Source organism: Sus scrofa, chromosome 18, assembly GCF_054392235.1.
Source record: "Sus scrofa isolate SSC_HxYL_T2T_F1_AM1 chromosome 18, Sscrofa_HxYL_maternal_Yorkshire_Landrace_v2.0, whole genome shotgun sequence".
NCBI classification, from domain to species: domain Eukaryota; kingdom Metazoa; phylum Chordata; class Mammalia; order Artiodactyla; family Suidae; genus Sus; species Sus scrofa.
Window position 1 is genome coordinate 35523958 of NC_139400.1, and position 23001 is coordinate 35546958.

At 37.4% G+C, this 23001-nt stretch overlaps 1 long non-coding RNA gene across 15 annotated transcripts in view; it reads left to right on the top strand.

The window, feature by feature from the left end:
• The first annotated feature begins 475 nt into the window (after positions 1–475).
• The window catches only part of LOC110257537 (uncharacterized), a 158948-nt gene continuing 136422 nt past the window's right edge, over positions 476–23001 (top strand). For 10 of the 15 annotated variants that reach the window (XR_014834435.1, XR_014834432.1, XR_014834426.1 and 7 more), the window contains exons 1-2: positions 476–617; positions 9698–9770. This is a non-coding gene — a long non-coding RNA (uncharacterized LOC110257537). Of the gene's footprint in view, positions 618–9697; positions 9771–10520; positions 10761–12107; positions 13435–23001 lie in introns of those variants that run through there. The other 5 variants (XR_014834421.1, XR_014834422.1, XR_014834423.1 and 2 more) reach the window with 3 other exon arrangements.

A 23001-nucleotide genomic window follows, 5' to 3' on the forward strand; every position in this document is an offset into this window, starting at 1 on the left:
TCTTTCTGTTCAAAATTAACTTTTGGGTTTTTCAGAGTAGGAGTTGAATGTAATCAATGTGTTACTGAAACCATGAGTTAAATCTAAACCCATTTCACCTGCCTTAACTCATGAAGGACCTTTTAAGAATTGCATGTCCTCCAAATGGCAGGTAGCCTAAACAACATGATGTTTGCCTGAGTTGTTTTCCAGGTTCTAGGAACGTGGAATCACCTGAATCTACCTAATTCCTGCTGAGCTGGTTAAGACTGGATAGGATCATGAGTCCTCCAACTGGGCATGCGCCTGAGTGGCCGTTTGGTGGACCTTTTGAAAGTGCAGAGCCAGTAGCTGTGTTAACGCCTGCGCAAAAAGATAATCACCGCACCTTTTGCCAATCACCTTTCTCCCTGCTTCCCGTGCTCTCCACACACCAACCACGCTGCTCCTTTATTGGGCGTCCCATAAATACTCCTAGTCCCCTCCCCTTGCCTTCAGGGAGGTGGTTTTGAGGCTTGTTCTGTCTCCTTGCTTGGCTGCCTTGTAAGTAAACCCTCACGTTGCTGCAAACCTCGATGTTTTGGTATCTCAGCTTGCTGTGTTCCACCAAGAGGAACCTGGTTTGGTAACACCAAGGGGTACGTTTGTTTCCTTCAGGTGGGGTGCTGTAGCAGGACACAAGTGTTGGCTTTAGCACTGACAAGTTGTATGTTTAGCACTAAATCAGCTTTGTGGAGTCGGAGTTTATGCAGTTGGTCCTCTCATGGCCTCCATCCTTACTACCATGAGTCTTGGGTGAATCTTTTGTGCCTGCGTCCGGGCAGACGATAAAAGAGGCTGACTGATCAAATCAGAATTACTGTTCAAGTAATTCTGTCGTCTTGGTTTAGTACCCATTCTATAGTGGATACTTTTCAGTGGAGGGTAACAAGAAACACAAGGAAACTCACCCTTTGTGCCTAGTTTAATAATGCCATTAACATGCCTCTTCCCTGTACCTCCTTATCTCTGATCTTCGGGGTTTTTACTTTCTAGCCTGCACCAAATCAGTCTTTGTCACTGCATGTGTTTTAGGTATTTGTACCTTGGGCCCTTTTTCTTATTTTGTCTCTTTTGCCATTTCTTAGGCCGCTTCCGCGGCATATGGAGTTTCCCAGGCTAGGGGTCTAATCGAGCTGTAGCCACGGGCCTACGCCACAGCCCAGCTGCAGCAACGCGGGATCTGAGCAACCTACACCACCGCTCACGGCAATGCCGGATCCTTAACCCACTGAGCATGGGCAGGGATGGAACCCGCAACTTCATGGTTCCTAGTCGGATTCGTTAACCACTGCGCCACGACGGGAACTCTGGGCCCTTTTTCATAGTGATAACTAAACATGCCACTTGAAGTTCTGCTCAATGAGAGAATTCCCCTTACTGCTGTCTTCAGTTGGGCCCAGAGTACAGCAGCAAATCTTCTCAGCCTGTATCCACGTACTGAGCTAATCCAACCCTGAACCAATCTTGGCTGTTTCCTCCTCTGTCATCTGGGGACATGATACTGCACCCTACCTCTATGTGGCCACAGAGGAAAAATAGAGACTTGAGGGTGACAGTGGTAAATACTGTGAGGATCTATGCTACATGCTTCTGATGTGGTGTTGCAGGGTTCTCTTTTAAGTACTTTTTGTGAGTGAGATCTGAGTCTGGAGGGAAATAAGCTTAGGTTGGTAAACTTGACAAAGGGTCATGACTTTGAGATAGTGGGCTTCACTCCTGATAAATCTCTCCCTCTTCTCCCCTTTCTCCCTCTCTCTTTCACTCTCCCTGTGTCCCCTTGTCTCTCTCTCACCCTCCTCCATTTGTTGTGTAAATTGAACAATGACCTCACTGGGTGACCAACTTTCCTAATCCTAGAGATGTTATTCTATTAAGCACATCCATTCCTCTTTGCAATCAGGCTTTCTTGGCTTTTTCTCCAACCTGGTTTCTCATTAAGAGAACTATCGCCCTACTTGTTTCTGGTTAAATGTTTCCATCTGGCCTCTGTTATGGGGGTGGTGCAATCCTCATTACCATCAGTGGGCTTGATTCTCTTAACAGTACTACTCTTCCCTGCAACAGAGGACAACAACGATTGACATTTACAGTCATACTATGTTCCTCTCATTAGTGCATTCTGTACTATTTTAGTACCTAGGTACCCTTCACCCCAAGTAGTAAAACAGTTTGCAACTGGATTTTCTAGTCTTACAGGGTATATTCACTCTAATATTCCTCCTTCTGAGCCCTGGATCCTTTCAGCATCTACCACAGGCATTTCTGTTTAGCTTGGTGTTGATTTCATTCTCCACTTCAAGAGCAGCATGTTAATAGTTTCCTGAGACCCCTGCTAAAGCATTATATCCTGTGTTGTAGGAGAATGTCCAGATTCTCCCCATTGTTGTGACTTGGCTTTGTTAATTGGTGGTGGGCCATGAGGGGAAGTGTGAAAGGGTACACATAATGTTTTGAAAGCCAGAGGCTTCCACTATAGCTTTTAACAAGAAGGTAGCTCTACCTTCTGATGCTAAGGGGTGGTCCCCTTTGGTAGGTCCAGAGAAGTTCAGTGCTCTCTGGAGTCTCAAGGATTGAATGCACTAAAACATGTTTGCTCAAGCCAGGTCTTAATATTCTATTTTCCCCCTCCACACTTGGCATAGCAAATATGGGGTATGTAGATGGGGCTAATACTTAACCTTCCCTAAACTTTGCTACTTAGTGAACCAATTAATTAGATTTTTTTTCCTTTCTTCCCTGGAACTCTACTACTCTTTATAATTAAGTCATGGGTTTCTTCCTTATCGTTACTGCCCTCTGGCTCTAGGAGATGAGAGTCTTTTTATGCTACTAAGAAGGACTTCTGCCTTGCACACTTTTTATTCAGTGATTAACCACCCGATTTTTAATATCTTCCTCCAGTACATAAATGGGACCTAAATTTAAGATACAATAAGGAACAAATTAAACCTGCTGGTATATATCTTAAAATACTATTGCAAAATTTATCAGTTGGCAACAGTCAGCAACCAATGGGGTTTTATTTTTTGCACCTGGGTGTCGGGTGGTCCAGCTCCAAAACTCTTTGAGAGCCTGCTTCCTTTGACCACTCCTGGTACCATCAGTTTTGTGATGGTTTGCTTGGGAAACAGATTATAAAATCTGAGGCAGAGAGTTTTAGGCTGCAAACTTACAATGGACTACCCTCAGGGTCAACATCTGTGGAAGAGAAAAGGAAATGAGATTAAACAGAAGAACTGAACTGTGATGGAGACCCATAGGTCTCATTCTATCCTTTGGGAGCTCTAGTGATGGAACAAATTTAGAATTGCTCCAACACGAGGCAAGGGCACCAGCTGTTCTCTATCCCAACATCAACAGTCATTGCCTGCATGCTGACCTTCAGGAGGGAGATGGACCTCAAATAAGCATATTCTTCTTAGCTGAGAACAATTTTCTGAGATGGAATCAGGTAACAGCCATCGGTCGCCAACATTCCAATCAGCTGGGGGAAGTTTTGCCCTATTTTAGAAGGGGAATCTAGGTGGCACACATCACCACCCCAGAAAATGTTTTAAGGGAGATTGACAAGGATCTGTTTTAAATACCTTGTCAAAATAGTCCCAGCACATATTGCCAGTATTAGTATAGGATGTCAACAACATGTGAATTACCATTCTATATAAGTTTATGTGTGTAGATACTTGCAGCATAAATTGCACAAGTCTCAAATGTTTATATTTTTCAAAGCCTGGAGATAATGTAGGTAATTATGATAAATTGTACTATTAAATCATTAGTATTTTCTAAAATTCGGATTATGGTTCTTATTTAAAAAGCTGATGTTGAAAATGGGAAAAAAGAAACTTAAAGACATGTTACATTATTTGTAGTTTTCAGTACAAGAAAAAGGCAGAAATAATTCATGGTAGCCAAAGGGTTTGAAGAGAATAGAATTTTACAAATACTTGGGAGAAAAGGGAGCACAGGATGTAAGGAAGGAACATTAATAAATAAAGACTGGTAAGTTAATGATTCTGAGGGTTCTGAGCCATTGAGCTCATTTTAAAAAATTCATACTGGGAAGAAATAAAGGAATGGAGAGCTTTGGATTATTTATCAATAATCCAGCAGATCTTGGAAGACTTATTTAATAAGAAAATATGGTGAATTTCTCCATTATAGAAGAAATGAATGTTAAATAAAAACATTAATAACAGCTCTTAGGTCTCTCTCTGCTTTGAATAATTGGTAAAGTTATAGCCTCTACCTCTCATCTCATCATTATTTGGCTCTGGATTTTGATCCTTAAGCTATTTCAACAGTGATTTCCATTCTTCTGAGTCGTAGAATACACAGTTCTCCTCAGACAAGTGACTTCTTTTGCCTGGCAGGCAGCCCAGTAGCTGACTCTTCCACTACAAAAAATGTCGGAGATACTCTGACCTGTGTTTGCCCAGCCTGGCATTGTCTTCAGGCAGATGTAACACTAACCTCTCTAGACCCATGACATGATATATATGTAAACAAAATCTTGATCGAGTAATTTTCTTTCCAGTCATCATATCTGTTTGCAAGGGTTCTCAATAACTTAAAAAGTAAATAACGTCTCTGTAAGAGTTCAGTCTATTTTACACTCTGGATATGAAATTAAAACAAAACTTTGCCCAAGAAAAAGGTGAAGTAGTCCTACTGTCTTCAGCTAGTAATCTCATGTTCACAGGCTAAGTTTTCTTTCAATTCTCTCTCACTTCCCTGGTAAGGTTTTAACCTACATATCACCGCTACCAATGTTGAATCTCAGATGTTTCACTGTAAGATCCTTTTTACAGTTTTAGCCTACTATAAAATGTGACAAAAAATTTAATTCATGACCATTCGTATTGCTAACTCTCATCTGCTCAAGAAGTGCCCAGTAGTTTGCCTTTGCCAGACTGATACCTGGGCTACCTTTTATACATCACAATAAAGAGTAACAAGCAATATCATGAAGCTTAAAAGGCTGATAGGATTTACTCTGGAAAGAACAGAGTATGTCTCAGGACCTGCGGAGTAGCTGCAGGACAAGTGAATGCGTTAAGGTCCAGCTTGTGTCCCCCAATTCATATACTGAAGTTCTAACCCTAGTACTTCACCATGTGACCGTAGTTGGAGATTGAGCTTTTAAGAAGGTAATGAGAAGTTCCTGTTGTGGCTCAGCAGGTTAAGAACCCGACTAGTATCCATAAGGACGTGCGTTTGTTCCCTGGCCTTTCTCAGTGGGCTAAGGATCCAGCATTGCCATGCTATGGTGTAGGTTACAGATGCCACTTGGATCCCTCATTGCTGTGGTGTAGGCTGGCAGCGACAGCTCTAATTTGACCCCTAAGCTGGGAGCTTCCATATGCAGTTGCAGCCCTAAAAAGAAAAAAAATTGAGCTAAAATAAGATAATTAGGGTGGTCCCTAATCTAACGTGACTAGTGCCCCTATAAGAGATTAGGGCAAACCTCTCAGAAAAGACTATGTGAAAACATGTATAAGACAGCTAAGAGCCGGGAGGAGATGCTTCAGAAGAAACCAACCCTGCCAACATGTTATCAGACTTCCAGCCTCCAGACTTGTGAGAAGATATATTTTAAATCATCTAGCTTTTAGTACTTAATTATGGTAACCCTTGCAAACTAATACAAAAGGAAAAACTCAAAATGGCCAAATAAAAGACTTCTTGGAGGTAGTTTAGGGTTTTCCAGAAGAAATGACAGACTTTTAAGAGAAACTGCTTCTGCTTTAGTTTAGAGTTTAAGAATAAAGGAGTTCCCGTCGTGGTGCAGTGGTTAATGAATCCGACTAGGAACCATGAGGTTGCGGGTTCGATCCCTGCCCTTGCTCAGTGGGTTAACGATCCGGCGTTGCCATGACCTGTGGTATAGGTTGCAGACGCGGCTCGGATCCCGCGTTGCTGTGGCTCTGGCGTAGGCCGGTGGCTACAGCTCCGATTCAACCCCTAGCCTGGGAACCTCCATGTGCCGCGGGAGCGGCCCAAGAAATAGCAACAACAACAAAAGACAAAAAAAAAAAAAAAAAAAAAAAAAAAAAAAGATTGTAAAGCATTTTGGCATTCATCAAGTATGTAACCCTATTCGTCATCTTGGCTTTTTTTTTTGAAGAGGCTGCTGTAAAGAATTTAATTTTTTGTATACCAAATGCATGGTCTCTGAATTGGTAGATTAGAAAAGCGACTAAGTGCATGATTTTACATGTACATATTAACAGTCATTAGCTATTGAGCATCTACTATATACCATAAAGTTTTAATTATCTTGAGTCATGATAAAGGAATGTTTCTAGGCCAAGAGGTGTGAAGCAACTTGTTTGTGTAATCCAGAAATTCCAGAGCTGGAATTTAACTTGGAATTTGTCCGTTAACCTTTCTAGGTTATACTGTGCAGTTTAAGTGTGTTTGGGGAGCAGTTGGTGGTTGTGTTGCCTTACCAAGATCCCCTTTACTGGTCTGAGGTCACCCATCTCCCAAGTTCTGTGAGTGTTGGCAGTTAACAGTTGCAGTTAAACGCTTCTCCCTAGAATTCTCCGTAGAAGGTGGGAGGCACCTTGCGTTAGAGTAGGATGACTCTGTGCACATCCTTGTGTTGGAACTCCCTGTGAGATCAGACTGAGGCTGGATTTTGTCTGCATGTGTGAATATGTTTTGAGCTCCTTCCCCTTTCCCATCTTTCTCACTCCTTTAAGATGTTTCATTTGAGAATAATATCTCAAATCACTGGTTCAAAAATTCCCACCCAGGGACTAAACTTCTAGAGAATCTGCTCTAAGACAAGGTTGTATGAACTAGCTAAATGGTAATATGACTCAGGCTTATTAAAGGCAAATATAATGATACAAAAAAATATAATGATACAAAAAAAACTAGCAGCTTTTTCATATGTAGTTAAGTATGTATCCTATCACAGAGAAATGATAGTTGAAAACACATAATCTAGAAAATTTGGTTATTGAGCTCTACGATGTTCTGAAGATTAAAAGCATTAACTTTTAGCATAGAGTATGCAGTGTTTGCCAAAGTACATTGGATAGTACATAAATTTTACAAGGTTTTATTTTTCAGGACTATTTTTGGTTGCAAATGATAGACTTAATTCAAATTAGTTTAATCCAAAAGAGAAAATTCATTGTCCTTTGTGGTGTTCAAGGGTCAAGTTTACTTTAGACAGTTGAACCTCAGGGTTTTAGTTACTTGCTCTCTGCATCCTTTGACTTTGACATATTCTATACACATATAAAGATGATTCGTAAAGGTAACTTTCCAAATGCCTAAGAAAGACTCTACATGGTCTTGCCTAGGTCATTTGCTGGCTTTGAGGTAATCGCTGTGTCCCATGGTGTGTGGTGCTCTCATTGAATAGCCTGGGTAGTTCTGTGTCAATACAGCACAACTCTGGCCACATGGAGAAAAAAGTTCATAGTGAAGCCATGAAACTGCATGTGAAAGTATGCCAGGCAGACAAAAATACTTTTTTAAGCTACTATTGACGCTATTAGTAGAACAAAAAAAAAGATCCAGTATGTTTGGAAAATGCTGAATTAATCAAATTGAAAAGCATTATTTGATGTAGAACTAGTCAGTTCCTTAAAATGCTAATGAAACCTTTGAGTTTCCAAGATATGTTATACATTATTTTCCTAAATTTATATGAACTGGGAATCTTTTTAATGAAGTATTTTATGGAATCCAGATGTACTCGGCTGCAAAAAGATGCCACTGCGCATTCCGTTATTTAACTTTGGAAAATTGGTTACATTCTTTGGGCCTCACTTTCTTCAGCTGACAAAGTGGAAAAGCTAAGTGTACTTACCATGTTTATTATGGGGATTTGAGAAAGTGTATTACAAATGCTTGACCCTGTAAATGTAGTTTGTATTAGAAAAGCTAGTATCGATTTGGAGACTCTTGAACGCTTCCCAAAGTGTTAAATTGTTTTCTTTTTTCTTTTTAGGGCCACACCCACGACATTGAGATGTTCCCAGGCTATGGGTCAAATTGAAGGTGTAGCTGCTGGCCTATGTCACAGCTACAGCAACGCCAGATCTGAGCCATGTCTGCAACCTACACCACAGCACAGCAACACTGGATCCTTAACCCACTGAGCGAGACCTGGGATGGAACTTGCATCCTCATGGATGCTAGTCAGATTCCTTTCCGTTGAGCCACTACGGGAATTCCAAATTGTTGTCTTAAAATGATGTTAAACTATTTTTAATAGGTTGAGAAGTGAATAGGGTGTTTATGAGGATTGGAAGTTGGGTACTGGTTGAATTGGATTTGGGGTGACAATAAAGGGTGGAGACAGAGATATGGAGGACAGGTGAGACGTTATCAACTGAGAACTGATAGGTACCTGAACCAAGGGAATATGAGGCAGTAACGTAAAACTATTAAGAACAAACCATAAAAATGATTAGAAGACTTTCAGAATGTCCCAGTTCAGCAGTTTACCATGTAAAATGTATTTTTCAAATAGTCTGCTTCAGTGAAAAATGATGGGTGCTAAAAGATGTGCAAAGTGTCCTCTTTTCCCCATGTTAATAAAATAATGTACTGGGAAATACAATATAATTTCAGAAGTTTAATCATCATCAGTAAAACCTTCCTTTATATACAACTACTCACTTTGTATGGTCCACATTTCTGCTAATAATGTGATGTAAAAATGAGATTTCATATGGTGATCATTTCAGTATAGTCTTATTTTAGATAATGTACTCAGATAAAATGCCGTATGCAGTAATGATCATATTTGAGACGATATTGTAAAATTAAGTAGATTGTCTGTTTTCAAATACTTTAGCAGAGTAATAACCTTACAAAAACTAAAAAGTCCTCAAATACAGAAATGCATTTCTAGGATTAGTGGTAGAAGTTGAGAAAAGAGAAATTGAATTTAGTATCTGAAAAAGTTGTCATTTAATTGTGGTTTATTTAATAGACTTTACGGAGAGAAAGTCTATTAAATCTAATTATTTAGATCATAATTATTATAAAAATACACTGGAAACAAATTAAGAAAATTCTTAAATTTGTTGATGGATTTTTGACTTTCTGTAAAAGGTAACAGTATTTTTCTTATGCTCATTAATAAGGGAGGATAAAAAGAAAAAAACAAACCCTGAATCATAGAACACAACTGCTTCCACAAATATTTTTTTTTAATTACTACTCTCTTGGATAAAATATTGTTTGGTTGCAAAAGGGAAAAACCAAAGCTTGAACTAATTTAAACATAAAAGAGAATGTGGATGAATCAAAGGAAACATTGAAAAAACTTCAGAATGGGAAGAAACCTGGGCAGTTTTGTAGTTTGTGAAGGAATACTACTAATGTGACTTCTGCTTCAGCTTGCTGTATCTACTTGGTTTTTATATGTGGAATTGTGAAATTGACCCAAGTTGAGTTATATGTTAACCTTAATTTAGTCGGAGGTGGCCAGGATTTAGGGTTCTGAAATGGAAGGATCTATTGCTTTTCTCATAAGAGAACTAATGTGCAGACCCCCCCCCCCCCGACCCTGGTAGGTGCCTAGGACACTTGCTAAATCTAATAAATTAACTACAACTTGATCTTGAGGCTCACACAGAAGAGATGTACACAAATTTATTAGTCTTAAAGTACCCTCATCTTAATAATTCTTGTGTTTCTCTAGGTAAACTTAGAGCTTCCATCTTGGTGTAGCCAGCAGTGCCTAAGTCTCACAACCTGAAGGTGTCAAGTTCTAGGTAAGCTTGATAGATGAACTTTTTACCTTATCACTTTGGGTAGTCTTGATTGGGAAAATGAAATATGAAATAATGTTTTCTCCTGAAAACTGGCATTATTGGAACTGTGTTGTTTTGAAAATGTAATCTTAACATCAAATCCCAATTTAAACAAACAAAATAAATGGTGTCGCTTTGATTGAAGTCAGGTAAGATATATTGGCATTCCCACTTGCTTGGATTCCCTCTGCTTTCTCCTTATGAAGACCCTCGAAGTTCCTTTCTAGAGACCTGCATTACTGCAGAATACAGTCTGAAAATCACTGGTATAGTGTTTAAAAAATGCATAGGATTTTGAATCATAAGTATTCTATTAAATGCCGACTTGGGCATATACTAACTTCAAGACAGGCTAAATCACTTAAATTCTCTAAATCTTCATTTCTTCAGCTGAGAACAGTAGATAATACCTATGCCCTCTAACTTAAAAGGTTCATGTATTGAAAGAGAGAAATCACCTATCTGCAATGCTATATGCTGTTAACCATTATTGTAATTGGCATCTATTTCCCCACATTCTGAGAGGATCCAAACTGCTTTAAGAACCTCTTTGGTCTGAACAATTTGAACAGTTCCCTCTTTAAAATGATTACATTGGCCTCTAAGAATATATGAGTGACAATCTATATTCTAACAAGCCATCAGCTGTATCTTGATGTCCTATAACTTACTCTAAACCTGCTAGTAGTTATTTATCTTCTGTGGCTCTAGAAGAGTGAGAAGAGTAAGAAAGAGAAGAGAGAAAGGCAGCTAAATCACTGATTTGACCCCCATCCCTGGAGCCTGTGCAATCCAAGAGTGAATAGCAAATGCTCCCTCTAAGACACCTCTGAGGATTGTTCATGGAGATACAGAAGGGTATGCAGGGGAGATGGAGACAAAAGCACCTTCTTGATAATATTCACTCAAGAATGATGGTAAACCATGAAATGAATGACAGACAAAAACTGTGTAAGTTGAGGCATACATTTTCACTCTATTTTGGGTGCTGGTACTCTGACAATGTATTTTAAGCTCAGCGTTCACTTTTTTCCCCCTCTCATTCAATTGTGTGAAAGCCACTCTTCTCAAGACTGACGCTTTTCTGTAGTAATATTGTCTGTTTAGATTTGAAGCCACTAGGGCCCTGGCACATACAGCTGGAATACTCTATTTTTAAAGATATATTGTGTCTGTTAATACAAAGGTCATGATGCAGATTTTTGCACTTAGAATCAGCATGAGAATGTGGGACTGTTCTTGCAGATCTTGGCTCCATCAGCAAATAAATTAAAATAAACTGGCGGCTTGAAATAGAAATAATCCTCCTTCCAAGTGTTTCATTTAGAGAATGACATCCTGTTTTCTTCAGAATATCATGGGTAATTCTGCATATGAATGAATTTTGGAACAGAAAAGGCCCAGCAAGTGAAATACACAAAATAACTTAGAATTTCAGGCTTCAGTAATAAAAATAAGTGATGATGCTTTTCTGATCAAAGTGTGAAGGGAAAAAGGAAACCAGAAACTTAGTTTTAGAATTTTATAACAACTTGTGATAGCATTGTAAGCTGAATTTTTCCTTTAAGGGGATATGTCTTTAGTACAATTTACCATTTATCTTATAAAGAAAATTTTAACAGTTTTGCTGTACCTACCAGCGTTGGATCAACTTTCTCATTATAGTCATAAGTGGAAAGGTATATTTCAAAAATGACTGGACCCAAGCATCATTCACTGGGAAATACTTTAATTATGCTCTCAACTGAACCCAGAAAGGCTTTAACTAAAGTCCAAAATAACTATGGTCAAAAGTTGCAGAAATTCTTAGCCGTCAATAAAACCTTATTACTATATGAAAAATGTATAGTGACAGAATATATTAAATTTAAAAATACATTTCAATTTATTATCTTAAATACGTGTCTTTCATTATGTCACTGCTAAATCTGACCTAGCAGTTGCAGCAATCTTGGCCCAGGTCTCCCTGGTGCCTTTACCTTGGATTTTACAAGTATTCTCCATTTGAAAGGAATTGGGAGCTTAACTGAATCCCTGTCTTGAGTAAAGAAAAGATCAGTAGGGTTCTTTTATATCTTATCACTGCCTAGAATGAAAGGATTTTTTTCAGACTTAACATCTTTTCAGGAAGTGGTTTGAAAGCTTCCACTGGAAATGTCATGACAAGTTTTCTATCAAGATAATGGTAAAAAAAATAATTATTTGGAACGAGAAATTTGGGTCAAAGATTTGTTAGATCCTTATTAGATTTTTCCCTTTTCTTGAGCACAAATGGTTTTCTAGTCCTTTTGATTACAGATGGGGTCACAAGACTGGTTGCCACCAATGAAATGTGAGCAGAAGAGAGGTGTCACTTATGGTAAAGGCAGTTAAGAGTTGCTCCACAATCTCTTTCATGGTCTGTTGACTAGATGTGAATTTGAAGCCATGGATTAAAAATGGGCAAGTGTCAGTTGTACTGGCTCTCTGAGATTCTCCACATATTAAAACCTTTTCATCACACTCTGAGGACTATCTCATACTTTTGGCATGGGCAAACAGTTAACACTTATATTGTCAATCCTCCAGTATATGAGGGTTGTTTATTATACAGCTAACATGACTTATCATGATGAGAGTACATACTCAAATAGAAAGATGTACTAGTAATTGTGATTACAGAAGGCAGTTGTGATACAAAAAGCTGTAGAACGTGCATGAACCAGTAAAGACTGGGAACTGAGTATAACTGTCCCAGTCACAACTGTCTCAGGTGAAAAACTTGATAAGTAATGGTAATATCAATTGGAACAGATTGTTCTGGGGTCCAGCAGTTAATCAGCATTGGTTGACACAGTGAGCAAATACTAAAAGCTTAAATATTTTGACCAAAGTGCTTCCTTGGCCAAATGTCTCAAGAAAGGAAAATTGATAAGACACAAAGTCCACGTCTCCTAGGAGATGAATTTTCTAAGTGATACTATTATCTTAAAATACTAATGAGGCATGAATATAATCTTAATGGTGCCGGCAGCATATGTCAACATATCATGATGTTAGGGCAATGGATTTTATAATCCTGGTAAAACAAAGTTGGGTATAGATGACATATTTTGAGATTCAGACTAGGTTTCAAAAAACACAACTGATAATGGTTGAACAAAAATCTAACAAATTAATAATTTTAACACATTTTTTTAAATCGAGCACTCATCAGAATTTGCTTTCCATGTTTGGGTGCCCACATTTTATATTTTAGTAAGTTTCACTATTAAAGTAGATGTCAGCATGATGGCAAATGTCTCCAAGGAAAAAATAATCCCATATTTTGACCAAAAATCAGCAGATGGGTAACTCAGAACCATGGCTAGATTGATTTGATATTCTTTTACCTTGACTTCTAGTAAAAATATTGCAAGCCCTTAGCAAGTATCTAATTATCTAATTTATGTTATTAGAACTATAAAAGTTACTAAAATCTAGAAACAAAATTATGAATGAAATATTTGATATAATGAAGTATATTTGATGGTTATATATAAATAATATTTTAAGTATTTTTGTCTTGTTTTTACAGTATGTTTTACTTGCTATTTAGGATGTTTGAAATATTAAAAGGCACCCCGAATAAAAATTTTGTATTCAATTTAAATTGTCTAGGGGTTTTTAACCAAAAAAATCTGTAGGTAATGCTTAAATTCTTAAGAATTTAGTTTTGAATGTTTCATTCATTTGGTCTGAACTCCAGGAAGATCTGTCAATATGACTGGATTGGCCTTCTTGCACCTCTGCCTTCTGAAAATTACTGAGTTAAGATGTAGAATGTTATTGGTTCTTGCTGTATCAAGCCGGTTATACTCAGGGATCAGAAGTGTTCCTTTGCTAAACCTCTAGTTGGTGGGTTTTAGCTGTATGGAATTGGCACATTCTCCAAGAAGGGTTATTAGATGAGGGATGAGAGGGGCCCCATTCCTAAATTAAAGTGGTCCCCATGCTCTTCAATTCGTCTCTTGCAAAGGAATGTTCTTCCTGAAGCAGAGAGCCTCGAATCTGCACCGGAGATGTTTCACGAATTCCTGATGTGGTTGCTGTTTGTCTGAATGTTATACTACTTTGTGTACTTTGAATTTAAGTGAATTGAGTACATTCTGTGTCCTGTGAATCTTCTTTGAAATTCCCAACCAGGGACAAGTTGAAATTCAGTCAGGGGTTGTGTAATACCAAGGCTTATATTAATGTATTTAATACTATTTTTAAAAATATGAGTTTATTTTTTTAAGGAAAGCAAATCCATTTAACTGTATGCTGTCAGTTAAAAATAATCCCAAGGCCTCTGTTCTTAAGGAAGTTTGCAGTGAGACAAAAAGATAATTTTCACTAACTCGTAGCCCACGACTGACTGTGGAAGCTGTAATCTATGATATTTGAACCTAATCATTAAGCTCTGTCTTCTCCCTTTCTCTTTCTCCTCCCCCCAATATGTGTGTGTGTGTGTGTGTGTATTTCTAGGTCACCAGAAATAGAAAAATTAGCTGGGCAACTTATCATAGGCAAATTGTATTAGATATTGATCTGTACTTTATTTATGTAGATTACTGGTAATCTAATGTGAATTGACTACATTTTACTCTACAAAAAAGTGATAGGTCTATAGAATGGGGAAGTCTACCTCAATATTAGTTTACACATAGTCCTCTAAATTACTTTTAAAATTTAAATTCCTCTTGCTTCAACAACAGGATTTGAGTTAACTTAAACTCTTTTAATTGCAATAATAAAATGTAAAGTGTTTGAAGAAGGGGAGAGATTATTATATAAAAATTACAATCTGGAAGTTCCCATTGTGGCACAGCAGAAACGAATCCGACTAGGAGACACGAGGTTGTGAGTTCAATGCCTGGCCTTGCTCAGTGGGTTAGGGATCCCACCTTGACGTGAGCTGTGGTGTGGGTTGCAGCCATGGCTCGGATCTGGAGTTGCTGTGGTGTATTCTAGCAGCTGCGGCTCTGATTAGACCCCTACCCTGGGAATCTCTATATGTCGTGGGTATGGCCCTAAAAAAGCAAAAAAAAAAAAGGGGGGGGGGTTTCAATTGATATTTTTTTTTCCCCATTTATCAAACTGAAAGAACAAGACATAATCTTGTCTTTTTAGGCCTGCACCCATGCCATATGGAAGTTCCCAGGCTCAGGGTCAAATCTGAGCTGTAGCTGCTGGGCTATGCCAGAGCCACAGCAATGCTGGATCTGAGCTGTGTCTGCCACCTACACTGCAGCTTATAGAAACACTGGATCCTTAACCCACTGAGTGAGGCCAGGGATCAAACCTGCATTCTCATGGATGCTAGTGTCAGATTCGTTTCCACTGAACCAATGATGGGAACTCCTTCCTTGTTGGTTTTTTTTTTTTTTAAGGACATAGTCTTGTTGCTGGTTAAAAGGTAGTATATACCCTTTCATTAGGAGAAGAAAAATAATTTTCTATTTATAGAAGTATCATGTCCATATTTATAAAAGGACATGCCTATGCAGTCCTTATTACCCATTTCTTATACTCAAATAGGAATTGAAATACAATCCAGAAAGATGTCAGGGTGTTTAAAATAATATTGTGTAGGTATAAGAATTAAAACAAGAATAAAATTTAGAAGAAGGTAGAACTATATACACTTTTCCCTTTGTTCTTTTTTTTGTCTTTTTAGGGCCACATCCACAGCATATGGAGGTTCCCAGGCTAGGGGTCTAATCAGAGCTGTAGCTGCCGGCCTACACCTCAGCCACAGCAATGCCAGATCTGAGCTGTGTCTGCAACTTACACTGCAGCTCACGGCAACACTGGATCCTCAACCCACTGAGTGAGGCCAGGGATCAAACCTGCAACCTCATGGTTCCTAATCGGACATGTCTGCTGAGCCACAATGGGAATTCCCCCCTTATTTGTCTTAAATAGTTATTTTATTTGGATTTTGGCAAGAGCTGCTTATACCAGATTCAAAACTAGTTGGTTAATATTCTGAATTACTTTTGTACATTATTTGATTTTCCCCTTTATGATAACACTGTAAAATAAAATAGCTATCAGCTCCTTTTCTAAAAAGTGAGGAAATTGAGGTATACAGTTTTTAAGTAACTTGTTGGAAGAGGCAATGCTGGAGTTTTGTCTCAGGAAGTTTGGCTCTAGGAGAGTTGCCTCAGATTTCTGTGCTCTCATGAATCATGAAGATCTGGGTAAAGACATGTTCTAGTTACTGCCTGGCGGGTGATGCCTGTGCTTTAGCAGAGGCATAATTGAAGTCGTAAAATCATGAGCCTGCATTTGCTTCTAGGAATCGTTATCCCCTCTAACCTAACAAAGTTTCAAGGAGGCCTGTAGACTAGGCCAAAGCTGTCCTAAGAAATAGCTTTATATTTATTCAGATAACTGGTTAAAAACTTTAATCTCCATGTTATAGATGGAACAATTTAGTATTTAAAATTCTAAAGCTAGGTATTAGATGTTAGCTACCTTAACTGAAATAGAAACCAATTATGCCTAAAAACTTAGGGCCTGTCATGAAATGCAAATTGTAAAAAGTTCCATCCTTATACCTAGGTTATTAAATAATTGACCTAAGTAACCTATCTGAATGAAATTATTTTGCACAGTCCTTTCCTAGATTTCAGCCAAAATTATGTGGCGTTTTGGTACAGGTGCTAATGTTAGGCTATTTTTCTGTTATTCATCTTCTTGTCAAGCAGTTACTTTAAGCAATTATTAAACTATGAAATCAGTGGGCTGCAAAAAATAAATGGTTTTAGTTTTCTTTGATCACAGCCTTTTATCATGCTGGCGAAGTTCCTTATTTTTCTTCCTATGTGACGCCTTTGGAATGTATTATAGATTTTAAATCTTACAATTTTCATAAACTTGTCTGTTTAAAAGCTCCAACTCATACCCAGTTTAAATCTTTGTCGTTCCTCTTTTCCCATCTGCATCGACTTCTGCTCACATGACCTGGAATGCAAGGAAGTCCACTTCCTGACATACTAGATGCCTCCCCCCTTTCCAGCGGGTTGGGGTGGAGAAGAGGAAAGAAAGATGACTTCACTAACAATCTAACAGGACACATTGTGGGGCAACGTTCCACATGCTGAGCAGCATGCATAATTGTTATGGGAGGACCACGGGGAACCTCCAGCTGCACAGCGCACTATCTTTACACCTTGTCTGTGATCAGATTTCTTCACTCCCCCAGGCCACCCCTCCCATTGCCACAATACCCTACACTTGACCTACAGGAATCCCAGCTATATACCTCTTATCAATGGGGGTACTGCAGCCTGCTCTGTGGATTCCTCTGTTTGTTTTCTCCAGCTGTCTTCAGCTATTGCTCAAATGAACACAGGAGGCACAGAACAATGCATATTAAGTGCCAGTCTCCTCCTCTCTTTTGTGCCCCCAGCCCCACCTTGTATGAGTGGTCGTTTCTTTTGGATTCCCTTTGTTTACCTTGAAGAGATGCCTTTGCTTAAGTTTATAGACGGAAAAAGCAATAGACATCCTCCCCCATAAAATCTTATCATCATGCAAATATATGTGAAAGAAGATAAAATGAAGAAAATAGTAGTTTGAATTCAGCCATGAATAGTAGTTTGGAATAGCAGTTTGAAATTGGTATAATAGTTTAAATTCAGCCATGTTCTTATAAATTTTATAGGACAAGTTTGCCCACTACCCCTGCATTTACTATCAACAATTAATATTCGATATATTTTTGTTCTTTTGTCCTCACAGTGTGGAAATGCAACACATTTTTGTATATTGATTTTTTTTTAATCCTGAAACTTTACTGAATTAGTTCTGACAGTTTTAAGGTGGACTATTTAGGGTTCCCTACATATAAGATCATATCATCTGAAAACAGATGTCCAATTTGGATGTCCTTTAATTCTTTTTCATTCCTAATTGCTCAGGCTAGAACTTGTAATACTATTTTGTGTATGTATTGTGGCAGAGTGGAACCCTTATCTTATTCCTGATCCTAGAGGAAAAGCTTTTAGTCTTTCAACATTGAGAAGGATGATAGCTGTGGTCTTGTCATATATGGTCTTCATTATGTTGTGATATATCCATTTATACATAATTGGTTGAATTTTTATGAACGGATGTGGTATTTTGTCAAATTTCTCTGCATCTATTGAATCATTATATCATTTTTATCCTTCATTTTGTTAATGTTATCACATTAATTTGTTTGAAAATTTTATATAAATTATTCTTTCTTGAGATATGGTTGATTTAGAATATATTTCTGGCTTACAATATAGTGATTCAAAATTTTTATGGAGTATACTCCATTTAAAGTGATGATAAAATATTGGCTATATTCTTTTGCTGAATACATTTTGGTAGCTTATTTACTTTAGAAATAGTAGTTTGTACCTCTTAATTCTCTACCCCAATCTTGCATGTCTCCCTTTCCTGCTCCTCGTTGGTAACCGCTGTTTGTTCACTGTATCTGTTTGTTTTATTATATTCATTTATTATATATTTTTATATTTCTCATATAAGTGATGATACATCAGTTTATTTCACTAGCATAATACCCTCCAGTTTCATCCATATTGTTGCAAATGTCAAAATTTCATTCTTTTTATAGCCGAGTAGTATTCCTCTCTCACTCACTTTCTCCCTCTCCCTCATCCATTCATCTGTTGATGGACACTTAGGCTGCTTCCATATATTTGCTATTGTGAAAAATGTTGCTGCAAACATTAGGGATATATGTATCTTTTCGAAGTAGTGTTTTTGTTTTCTTTGGATATGTATACAGGAGTGGAGTTGCTGGATCAGACATTAGTTATACATTTTAGCTTTGTGAGGAACTTCCATAATGTTTTCTACAGTGGCTGCATCAATTTACATTCCCACCAGTAGTGTACTAGGGTTCCCTTTCTCTGCATCCTTGCCAACATTTAAAATTTGTGGTCTTTTTGTTGATAGACATTCTGACAGGTGTGAGGTGATGACTCATAGTTTTGATTTGAATTTCTCTAATAATTAGTGATGTTGAGCATCTTTTCGTGTGCTTTTTGGCCATCTGTCATCTTTGGAGAAATGTCTATTTAAATCTTACCACTTTTTAATTGTTTTTTGATATTGAGTTGTATGAATTGTTTATACATATTTTTATACTAATCCTTTATTGGTCATATAATTTGCAAATAATTTCTCCAGGTAGGTTGCCTTTTTTTCTTTTTTAATGCAGCAGTGTTTTTATTTTTTAAATTTTTTAACATAAAGTTGATTTACAATGTTGTGTCAATTTCTGCTGTTGAGAAGTGATCCAATCATAAATATATGTACATTGTCTTCTATTGTCCCCAAGAGATGGATATAGTTCCCTGTGCTATACAGTAGGACCTCATTGCTCATACATTCTACATGTAATAGTTTGCATCCACTAACAACATACTCCCAGTCTATCCCACTCCTTCCCCTCTCTCCCTTGGCAACCATAAGTCTGTTATCCACGTCTGCAAATCTGTTTCTGTTTTATAGATAGGTTCATTTGCGCCATATGGTAGATTCCACATCTAAGTGATATCATATGGTATTTGTCTTTCTGATTCACTTAGCATGAGAATCTCTAGTTCCATTTATGTTGCTGCAAATGGCATTACTTTGTTATTGTTTTATGGCTCAGTAGTATTCCATTGTACATGTACCACATCTTCTTAATCCATTCACCTGTCGATGGACATTGAGGTTGTTTCCATGTCTTGGCTATCGTGAATAGTGCAGTGGTGAACATATGGGTGTATGTTTCTTTTTGAATTATAGTTTTGTCTGGATATATGCCCAGGAGCAGGATTGCTAGATCATATGGTAGTTCTGTATTTAGTCTTCTGAGGTATTTCCATACTGTTTTCCGTAGTGGTTGTACCAGTTTACACTCCCATCAACACTGTAGGAGGGTTTCCTTTTCTCCACACCCTTGCCAGCATTAATGATGGCCAGTCTGACTGGTGTGAGGTACCTTATCATAGTTTTCATTGCATTTCTCTAATTTTGATGATCATCTTTTCATGTGCCTGCCATATGTCGTCTTTGGAGAAATATCTATTTAGGTCTTTTGCCCATTTTTCATTTGGGTTTTTTGTTATTTGTATATTTTGGAGATTAAGACATTATCAGTTGTATAATTTGCAAAGATTTTCTCCCATTCTGTGGGTTGTCTTTTCACTTTTTAATGGTGTCCTTTGCTATGCCAAAGCTTTTGAGTGTAATTAGGTCCCATGGGTTTATTTTTGTTTTTATTGTCATTATTCTAGGAGGTGGATCAAACAAGATATTGCTGCAATTTATGTCAAAGAGCATATTGCCTATATCTTCCTCAAGAAGTTTTACAGTATATGGCCTTAGATTTAGCTCATTAATCCATTTTGAGTTTATTTTTGTCTAGTGTGTTAGTGAACATTCTAATTTCATTCTTTTCCATGTAGCTGTCTGGTTTTCCCAGCACTATTTACTGTAGAGACTCTCCTTCCTCCCCTGTATGTTTTGCCTCCTTTGTCATAGATTAGTGGACCACAAGTGCTTGGTTTTATTTCTGGGCTTTCTATCCTGTTCCACTGATCTATATTTCTGCTTTTGTGCCAACACTATACTGTTTTGATTACTGTAGTTTTGTAATATTATTTGAGGTCAGGAAGCTGATTCCTCCAGTGCTATTTTTTTAGTATTGCTTTGGCTATATGGGGTCTTCTGTGTTTCCATACAATTTTTAAAATATTCTAGTTCTGTGAGGAATGTCCTTGGTAATTTGATAGGAATTGCATTAAATCTGTAGATTTGCTTTGGGTGGCGTAGTCATTTTGGAAATACTCATTCTTCCAATCCAAGAGCATGGTATATCTTTTCATCTGTTTTTTTCTTCTTGATGGTTTCCTTTGTGCAAAAGCTTACAAGTTTAATTAGGTCCCATTTTGTTGTTGCTATTGTTTCCTTTGCCTCAGAAGATGGATCCAAAAAATACTGCTATGACTATGTCAAAGAGTGTTCTGCCTATGTTTTATTCTAAAGGTCTTATAATTTCCAGGTTTACACTTATGTCTTTAATCTATTTTGAATTTACTTTTGTATATAGTGTGAGAAAATATTCTAATTCATTATTTTACATGTAGCGGTCCAGTTTTCCCAGCAACACTTGTTGAAGAGACTGTCCTTCCTCATGGTTTAGTCTTGCCTCATTTGTCACAGATTAATTGGTCGTAAGTGCATGGGTTTATTTCTCGAGTTTCTACAGTATTACATTCATCTGTGTGCCCCTTTTTTTGTGCCAGCACCATACTGCTTTGATTATTGTGGCTTTCTAGAATAGTTTGAAGTCAGGGAGCATGACGCCTCCAGCTCTGTTTTTCTTAAGATTGTTTTTGCTTTTTTGGGTCTCTGTATTTCCATACAAATTTTAAAATTACTTGTTCCAGTTCTGTGAAAAATGCTATTAGTATTTTGATAGGGATTTCATTGAATTTGTAGATAGCTTTGGGCAGTATAGTCATTTTAATAGCATTCTTCCAAGGCATGAATATGGTATATCTTTTCATCTGTTGTCATCTTCAATTTCTTTCATCAGTGTCTTATAGTTTTCTGAGTACAGGTCTTTTACTTCCTTAGATTTATTCCTAAATATTTTTCTTGTTGAGATTGCAAATAGGGTTGTTTCTCTAACTTTCCTTTCTGATAGTTCATTGTTAATGCATAGAAATGAAATATATTTATGTATATTAATTTTTATCTTTTGAATTTACCAAATTCATTGATGAGCTCTAGTAGTATACTGGTAGCATCTTTAGGATTTTATATATATAGTATCATGTCATAAAATATCATATAGTATTATCTGCAAAATAAAAGTTTTACTTCTTTGTTTCCAATTTGGATTCTTTTTTTTTTTTTTTTTTTGCTTTGATTGCTATGACTAGGACCTCCAATACTATGTTGGATAAAAGTGGTCAGAGTGGGCTTCCTTGTCTTGATCTGAGAGGAAAAACTTTTAGCTTTTCACTGTTGAGTATGATGATAGCTGTGGGCTTATCATATATGGCCTTTATTATGTTGAAGTATCTTCCCTCTATACCAACTTTTGGAGAATTTTTAAAATTTTATCATGAATGTTGAATTTTTTCAAAAGCCTTTTCTGCGTATATTGAGATAATCATGATTTTTATTCAGTTTGTTAATGTATACATCACATTTGTAGATGGTGAATCATCCTTGCTTCAGTGGGATAAATAAAACTTGGTTGTGGTGTATGATCCTTTTAATGTATTGTGGATTTGGGTTGCTAATATTTTCCTGAGGATTTTTTTTATGTCTATGTTCATCAGTAATATTGGTCGGTAATTTTCTTTTTTGTGATTACTTTGTCTAGTTTTGGTATCAGGGTGATGCTGGCCTCATAGAATGAATTTGGAAGGTTTTATTCCTATAATTTTTTGGAATAGTTTGAGAAGGATAGATTGCATAGGGTTGTTGCCCTTCACTAATTCACCTGTGAAGCCATCTTGTCCTGGACTTTTGTTGGGAATTTTTAAATTACTGACTCAATTTCATTACTGGCAATTGGTTTATTCATATTTTCTATTTCTCCCTGGTTCAGTCTTAGGAGATTACACATTCCTAGGCATTATCTGTTTCGTCAAGGTTGTCCATTTATTGGTGTATGGTTATTCATAGTAATCTCTTATGATCCTTTGCATTTCCATGATGTCCAATTTAACTTTTTTTTTTTTTGGTCTTTGTCTTTTTCTAGGGCCGCTACCTCGGCATATGGAGGTTCCCAGGCTAGGGGTCAAATCAGAGCTGCAGCCACTGGCCTACGCCACAGCAACTTGGGATCCGACCCACCTCTGCAACCTACACCACAGCTCATGGCAATGCCAGATCCTTAATCCACTAAGCAAGGCCAGGGACCGAACCTGCAACCTCATGGTTCCTAGTTGGATTCGTTAACCACTGCGCCACAATGGGAATTCCTAACTTCTTTTTCATTTCTGATTTTCATTTGAGCCTTTTTTTTTTTTTTTTCTCCCCATGATGAGTCTGGCTAAAAGTTTATCATTTAAAAAAGTCTTTTCAAAGAAACAGGTTTTAGTTTCATTTATCATTTCTATAGTTTTTTTTTAAAGTCCCTATTTTATTTATTTCTGCTCTGATCTTTATGATTTGT